The sequence below is a fragment of the Parasteatoda tepidariorum genome, chromosome 4 (assembly GCF_043381705.1).
Source record: "Parasteatoda tepidariorum isolate YZ-2023 chromosome 4, CAS_Ptep_4.0, whole genome shotgun sequence".
Taxonomy (NCBI): domain Eukaryota; kingdom Metazoa; phylum Arthropoda; class Arachnida; order Araneae; family Theridiidae; genus Parasteatoda; species Parasteatoda tepidariorum.
In genome coordinates this window covers 46937582-46946892 of record NC_092207.1, presented here as the reverse complement: position 1 = coordinate 46946892, position 9311 = coordinate 46937582, and the positions used below count along the sequence as shown (strand labels likewise).

Sequence of the window (9311 nt, the reverse complement as noted above, 5' to 3'; positions counted from 1 at the left end):
ATGCTATTTAGGCAAAGTATGAAATAAACGTCCTGATGAGGTTATTATGTAAATGATGTGCATGTTACTGTGAAAGACCGAAATCGGTGGTTGTTGACTTTCACCGCTGAATGTTGACAATCACATAGTCGCTTTGGTGAATGTCCGAAATATTTATTAAATCCGGTTTGAAATTCATTTATTCGTCGATATAATTACATTTATTCGATATTTAAATACTTACTGACGATAGATTAGAAGAAATATCAGTGTTTGGATTATCGGACAAATGTGTACCGGGCAATGACACTTGAACTTTAAAAAGCACCAGTGCAGGGTATACCGGACAAATGTATACCGGGCAATGGCACTTGACCTTAAAAAAATATCAGTGTAGGTTATACCAGGCAAATGTATACCGGGCAATGGCACTTAACTATAACTAGTATGACTAGACCTTTGCTAAATGTCCGAAATATATACTAGGTCTAGTGCCACTGCCCGGTATACCGTACACTGATGTTTTTTAAGGTCAAGTGCCACTGTCCAGTATACATTTGCCCGGTATATCCTACACTAATCTTTTTTTAAGGTCAAGTTCCATTGCTCGTTTTACATTTGCCCGGTATACACTACACTGATGCTCTTTAAGGTCACGTGCCATTGTCCAGTATACATTTGCCCGGTATACCCTATATTAATGTTTTTTAAGGTCAAGTTCCATTGCTCGTTATACATTTGCCCGGTATACCCATCACTGATGTTTTATTAAGGTCAAGTGCCATTGCCCGGTATACATTTGCCGCCCGATACTCCAAACACTGATATTTCTTCTAAAGTATCGTCAGTAAGTATTAAAATATCGAATAAATGTATTCTATCGTCAGTAAGTGTTAAAATATCGAATAAATGTAATTATATCCACGAATAAATTAATATAAAATCGGATGACGTTTTGAATTTGTCATTTTTAATGACATTTTGACGAATCGGAGATGTATTTTATACTTTTCCGGTTTCTCATTTGGCATTCTATAGAATGCCTAGACAATGTGGGAAAGATAAATCATTTCATACTTTGCCGGCAAATTTTAGGCAATCTATACAATGCAGGATTTCATACTTTGCCTATATAGTTAACAAATCAAAAATAATGAAGATAGATTTTTACGGTTTCCTTCTGTTTATCATCATGGCACTTATTTGTTATTGAGTAATGCTTGACATTTTAGCATATATTTTTTTTTTTAAAAATTCGTTACTATTTCTACACTGAAAAGTTACTGCTATTACTGTTATAAAAATGAGTCATAATTAAATTTTTCGAAAAAAGTTTCTCTGTACCTATTTATTTCCATAGTTAAACAAATTTGAGTGTTTTTGAGAATAATTTGTAGACATGAAATCACAAAAAAGAGTATTCCGTTAAAATTATTGTATTGTGAAGTAATGACATTCCCAATGAAAAAAATGTTATACAAAAAGGTAAGGTAATGAAAAAAACGTAATTCTGCCTAATACTACCAAACATACAACAAAACATACGAAATTTAAGTAATATATTCTTGCAATTTTCATTTTGAATGCTAAAAATATTCCAGAAATACTTATTTAAAAAATTTCGTTCTTATTTCAAAGAGTAAAAGTTGTCATTGAGTGCAGATAAAAATAATAATTTTAGTAAAAAAAATCCTAGAAATTCTCGACACGAAAATACATTGCAGTTTTATTCCTTTCCTTAGGCTTTTTCCTGATCATTTGATGTTTTCTTTCCTTTTCTACTAAAACATAAAATTAAATCTTAGTAACGATCAATTACCAAAAAGATTTTTTTTTATTTGCAACTAAGCAATTACGATAGTTATAATAATAACAGCAACAACAACGCCGTCACATAACCCCGAAACTATAATAATTATAGCAGTAATAATTATCAGTAATAATTATGACACCAGCTTTAATAAAAATTGAAAATTTGAGGCTTATTAAATAAAATATGTACGATTCATAATAAAAAATTATGATAAAATAAATGAGTATGTATTTTAATCAAATTAAAACTCAGGACAATTTAAAACTCAGGACTTCAGGACAGTTTAAAACTCAGCGATTCCAAGTAATGAAAAATATAAAATTATTTAAATTCCATTGAGTTTAGGTATTGTAAAAGAAGTGTATAATCATTTCGTTATGTCGATGAAGGAGAATAATATATTTCGAGTGTCCTTATATCTATATTTAATAAATTATTATTCTATATTAATTAGAAAGCACTGTTTAAAAAATATTGCTTACCGAGTATTTATTATAATATTGCTTGTATTATAAGAAAATCAATCGCATATAAATTACTCTTACGAACTTTAAAATATCTTTTTCAATTCATCTCTTAAAGAAATTTATCAAAATAAAGTTACAAAACTAGATCTAAACAATTAATAGATCTACTTAAATCGATGTATTATTTTCCGGAATAAATTATTTTGAATTCTATAGTATTTATTTTCTGACATGATAGTCGATACCTCGTGTAGCTTCTAGAGTTGAACTTTAACACTAATATGATTTTTAAAGTTGCACCTTATATGGAAGAAATTTATCAAAATAATGTTAAAAAACTAGATCTAAACAATTAATAGATCTACTTAAATCGATGTATTATTTTCCGGAATAAATTATTTTGAATACTGTAGCTTTTATTTCTTGGCATGAAAGTTGATACCTAGCGTAGTTTCTAGAGTTGAACTTTAACACTAATATGAGTTTTCAAATTGCACCTTATATGGCAATATAAAATGCATGTTATTTGATTTCTTTTCATAAAAGAAATGAAAATCATTTTATCTTTGTAGCGAAAATTTTATTGAGATTTCATTTGAATTCGAAAATGTTTTAGAGTTGGAAAATATATATAAAGCACGTCCATAAATAGCATAAACTGCGAATGCTTAATATCCTAAATTACATAAGAATCTAGAAACAAACATTTAATCTCGTTCAATCTTTCGAATTTCCATTTCTTCTAAGAAAAAGTATTAGTAAAATTTTCCGTCTAGAATTTATACGACATTTATTAAAATGACATCGCTCAAAACTTTCTTTAATTAAACAAGCTGCATTTTTAATTTGAGTTAGCAGTGATGCGGAGACCAATTTATGCAATATTTTCAGAATTCTACTCGTGATTATTTTTAATTTTACTCTCTGTTCTCTTTATATTTTATTTTAAAATATTTACTCCAGAGTTTTTCAAATAAAAAATTAAAACATTTATTTAATTTCTGATTTGATAATTTTTTCTTATAAAAAATGATACTTACAGTATTTAAAATGGAAACTTTGAAGCTTAAATAATTTTTTTTATCAAAATATATAGAAAATCTTAACCAGTTTATGCATTACTTTTACTTAATTTAGATTTTCTTTTCGAACTTCAAAATGTATTAGAAATATTGTTTATAATTTAAAAGTTTTGCTAGTTACTTTATTTCATTGCTGTACGCAATTTTTTTTTTTTAAATTTGCCGCATTTTCAAATAAATATTTTTTTCATAGTTTGAAAAACTTTGAACGATAAGTCTGTATGTCTAGCTAGCACTTCCCCAAAATGCTGTTTTAGTAGTAGTTGTAGTTCATTTACGTCGCACTAGAGCTGCACAATGGGCTATTGGCGACGGTCTGGGAAACATCCCTGAGGATGATCCGAAGACACGCCATCACAATTTCGATCCTCTGCGGAGGGGATGGTACCCCCGCTTCAGTAGCCCCGCTTCACGACCTGCACGCGAAGTCGAGCACTTTACGGTAGAACAGTTTAACGAGGCCCAATAACGCACACCCTCGATCCCTACGCAGACTGATCCAAGTAGTCACCCACCCGCACACTGACCGCAACCCAATGATTCCTGACTTCGGTGATCTGCTGGGAACCGTGTCTTAACGATCTGTCCACTGCGATTTCCCCAAAATGAATTTAAAACAAAATCAAGTTCAAATTAATTTTAATACTTATTTAATATTAATAAATATTAATATTATTTAATTTAATATTATTTAATATTATTCATACTTATTTAAACTTGATGAACACTAGATTTACTGAATTATTTAGTTTCAAAGTTATATAAACTTAGTTATATAAACTTAGTTATATAAACATAAGAATATTCAGATTTTATAAATTTATGCCACAAACAATTTTAGACAGTTTACTCGCTATCTTTGTAAGGCCTTAATTTTTATCCATTATTTCCTTTACACTTCCAAAGAGAGAATTAATCTCGCATTCGCGTATTTTTTTGTATGGGGAAACGGTAATGAGATTTTACGTGTTTATTTACTTAACTTTGTTTACCTGACACACAAGATAATTTTTTCTTACGTAAAGCATAAATCACATTATAGTAACGGTAGAATAATTTCGTATTTTATCATTTTTATCATTTTATCCTTTCTCTCTCGAGTATGCGTCTAGACTAAAGAAGTTTCTATGCATTATTTTCATATTCAGTGTAACAGTAAAATATGCGGTTGGGAATAGAATCGTAGAAGGAATATGTATTGATTATTTACCGTAGGAAGACTGTTGTGCCTGTGATAGAGTATTTACTGCTTGATTTTTACAGTTATAAAATATTCTTTTAACTGCATATATATTTAAAATGTATGAATTTTCAAAGACAATTATATTTCAGCATAAATATACAAATATTTCCATTTGCTGAGGGGTAGTAAATGAAATATATAGAAAAGTATAAGCATTGATTTTTAAATAAAAGTAAAAATTTTCTGTAAATAAAAATACGTATTCTTTTTTTTTACCTATAGCGGCTTGACCAATGTTGTATAACAATACTTCCTATCTGAATTTTAACAATGATTTTTTCAAAGTCTATGAACTTAAAAAATATTTCTTTCTCCAGAATTTCTGCATTATCGGTTTAAAATCACCTTCTGATTATAATTTTCTTAGCAGAGGCCGTGAACAAATATCTAAGATAAATTATTATCTTAACTAAAATAACAAATATAATTTTAAATTATTTTTAAGAAAACTTATTATTTAATATATTTAAGTAAATAATTGAACAATGAAATAGTGATAATTTAACTTAAAATAAAGTAGCAATAAGCTAAGCAACACACAAATAAAAATCCTTTTTTGTCATCAAAAAACTTTTTAGCGTTTATTATGCTTGAATCATTGAAAAAATAGAACTTTATTTCATGATTCGGTGTTTAAAGAATACATTTATTTAAAGATTAAAAAAATAAAACGGCTTTGATTAGATTTTGTCATTATTATAATCTCAAAACATTGAACAAGAACAAAGAAATATAGCGAATAAAACAAGAATAGAAAACCGCCTTCTGAAATAATTTTTTAAAAAAATCAAGAATTCTGTTTTTTCTTTTAAGCCCAGTTTATCACAAGAGGCGAGTTATTCCATCATGAAAAGAATTCAATGTTTATTTATAAAACAAATTTAAGTTAAAAAATATTTAATGTATGGCAAGTAGACTTGTTTCTTCAGAGAATAAAAACAATATTTAATTACTTACACTGTAACTTCAATAAAATTGTGGTCATTGAAAATTTTATTCTCTGAAAAAAAATTGATGAAACTATCTTGCTTTGTATGGAGCCATAGTTAAGTTTAATTTTTATGTAGTTTAAATCATTGAAATATTGCTTGGTGTTGTTATTATTTGACCCTAAAAGATTCATACTGTAGTAGAAACATTGAAGGGTGTTTTTTTATTGCTTTCACTTTTCATGAAATCATTTCTCTAGATTATGAAACATCTATGAGTGTTTTCAATTATATCACTCGTTATTTTAATTTTAAAAATAAATCAATCACACAACAGTCCACAATACTTATTTACAATACTTGAAAATACTGTAATAACTTTGTAACATGGAATTTTAAACAAAACAAGGTGGTATACTTTGTAATAAATTTTATACAGGATTTTCAACTTGAATGACGGATTTTACTTTTTTGCTAGATTTAAGATAAGACATTTTATTTATTTATTTATTATTTTTCGGCTTTATGGAGGCCTTTTTAAAAAAACATATTTAGCAAGCATATTAATAAATTTTCAAGCATAAAATTTAAAAGTTTAAAGTTTTATTTGAAGCATTTTTTCTCTTTACCTAATATTTAATCTCATAATAGTTTAGTAAAAATTTTAAAAAATATCACGCAGATTATTTTTTTAATGACTATAGTGACCATGTATTTTACGAAAATATTTTTGAAGTATATTGGAGGACATTACGGTAAAAAGTACCCGTACTCAGAATGTCGGTACTTTTTACAGTAAGATCCACTTTTACCGAAACCTTTTTAAAATAAAATATTTATTGTTGCAAAATAAATTTGTATCAAAGGTTCATACAATATGCTTGTTTGAAAATTTTATATAAATTTAATTTCTCTAACGCCACAACTTTTTACATTCTTGGTACATTAGCTCATCTTGATGATCATGCTACTTGTTTAATTCATATCAATATTGTCTTGATTTTCATTTAATTCATATACTATACTTCTGATTCTGATTTAATTCACATGAATATACTCTTGAGTCTTGTTTAATTCATATGAGTATTTTTTTCTAAATATTGATATGAGATTCACCAGAAACACATTTTTCAAATGAAAATCTAGTTTGTCATGACTTGTCTCCTTCGATCAACCATTTTTTTTTTAATGTTTCGTTAATTTTTTAATGTTTTGCTCGATCGTCCGAAACACCTCGTTATTTATTAATAATGTAGATGAAATTATTATTGAATCTTTTATTGAATTTTTTACTACTTTTTTAAGTTTCTGCACAGTTTCTACACTGTAAAAAATTCTGGATCAAATTTCGGTATTAAATACCGTCACTTTAAGTTCATCAATTGTAAAATCCATTTCACCATAAAATCGGTAATTTTTAATGACTAAAAATCTATGGTATATCAGATATTTTATTCCGAAACCAGTTCCGGTAAAAATGGTGGATTTTAAGATGAAAGGTTCCAGCACCATGAGTGCCGGCATTTTTACAAGAACTGAAAAAAAAAATTCTTAAAATAGTTTTGGGGCGAGCATTTAATACATATCTTTAAATTTCAACTGCATATCTATATGATTTTCATATCTTAACTACATATCTTATTAAACTACACATCTTAATGTAACTGTTAATTTAACAAACAAGTTGTTCATCAGGAAAATCCTTATCTATTATATACCAAAGATGAATGATAAAGTATTTTTATTTATTAACCATGTCTGCCCACAATAACTATGAATAAGGTATAACCGCATTATTGCTGCTTAAATCTAGAAATAAACAAATTACTAATTAAAAAGATACTAATAAAATCTTCTTCTAATTCAATCTAATTACACTAAATAATAAAATCTTCCTTTGTGTTATTTTCTTAATATATATATATATGTGATTTCCATCCGAATTGGATTCAATCGTATTGCATCAAAATAAAGTCATAAAAACTTGTTCACATTTTCATTAAGAAATGCTTGAAAATAATGCTATTTTATTATGTGAGATATATTTCGTCATAATAATTTAAGTAAACATAAACATTTATAATGCTGTACAATGCAGTATAATCATAGCATTATGATTCATCGCATACATATCCTCCTCCCCAAATATAATAAGACATTTATTTATCTCGACATTCAGAATTATTTTTTTCAAGAATTTCCATCACCATTTTCATCAGATTGTGATAAAAACATTTTGAATAATGAAACTGAAAAGGCGGGAGTTATTTACTAGCTTCTGCTATCTGGAAAGAAGCCAAGATAAATATTGGCCAAGTTGAGGAATCTGAAACTTGGATGAGATCTTTTGTCAGCTTGTGGGAAACGGGCGTCATTAAGACTGGACAACTGAAATGAAGACCAAATTACTTACAGAAACTCTATTACTTCTTTATCTCTTCATTAATGGCTACCAGCTTTTTTTCCTGCCTGTTTTTAATGTTATTTGGATTTTTTACTGTTTGCATTTAATTTAATTACATACATAATGAAATCAATGAATAGATGCAGCTGAAATTTAATGATCCTTATTTTTATTTTTTTATTAATATGATAATTTGTTATTATTATTTGACATATCACGCAAAAAACACAACATATATATTTAATTTAGTTCAATTTTCCTCGGCACAAATTAAAATTTGTATTGATAAATTTCTAGCTCTTTTATAAATCTGTCTTTACAACGATTATATTAATAATGACTGCTTCTTACTTATGCAAATTAACGGTATTTCCATGTTAGATATTATTAAGTCAATTATTGCCAAACAATTTTTAATTTACTATGAATAACAGCTATACAATGAGATAAATGACAACTTTTTATGTAGCAGATATATTGATGATATTTGCTGCTTTAACTTTCTTGAAATTAAAAATTTATGTAATTCAATTTATCCTAAGTTTTTTTAAATCTCGTTAAAAAAAAGATCTTGATAGTACTGTTAACTTTTTAGATTTGCATGGCCACGAACCCACTATCTCTGCATGCGATAAACGCAAAGTCGTCAAATTTGAACTACTGAGTCTACGGAGTTATTTCAGTTGCATTAGAGTCCGGGTGCTCAGAGGTGTTTTTATTTCTCAAATTATCTAATTTAAAAGAATTTGTAGCCATGATACCAACTTTAGGTTGTAAGTGGATAGTTTCAAAGCCAAATTTTTTCTACAATAACTTTTCAACTACTTTTCTCAATCCTCTTTTGTCCCAGTTTAACACTTAAATTTAAATTCACCCTTTGGGATTAAGACTATCCACAAATACCTAAACTGTAACCGTCATTTATATTCATTTATAACGTACGATTTTCAATCCATTAGTTTGGAAGTATGACTCTTGATATGGTAGTGAACGTGGATTTGGATTTAGTTTAATTATGCACTGATTACGTATTTAAAAAAAATCGATTTTGAATTTTCTTAAACTTTGACTTCTCAGGTTCTTATTTCTTGTGTACTGTCCAGCCAATAGCAACGTGGCTTACAGCTGTTTCTGTTAGCGGTGTTGCTATAACGTAACTCTATACTTGCTTAGTTCTGATGTATTTTTGCTGCTGACTGCTGAGGAGTTACAACAATTTTTAATATATTTTTGCTATCCATATATTTTTACATAAATATATATCAGCTCTAATTTACGTCGCCAGCTTTTGCTCGCATTTTTTGGAGTATAATAAGTTCTTAAAATATTTCTTAATATTTTCGAAAATTATAAGTTCAAAAATATAATCACCGTGTATAAATCATATATATATA

General features: G+C 27.6%; 1 protein-coding gene across 1 annotated transcript in view; it reads right to left on the bottom strand.

Annotated features, from left to right (window-relative positions):
* The window catches only part of LOC107445831 (kin of IRRE-like protein 3), a 273508-nt gene that overhangs the window by 110421 nt on the left and 153776 nt on the right, over positions 1-9311 (bottom strand). The gene's annotated exons all lie outside the window — the stretch shown is intronic.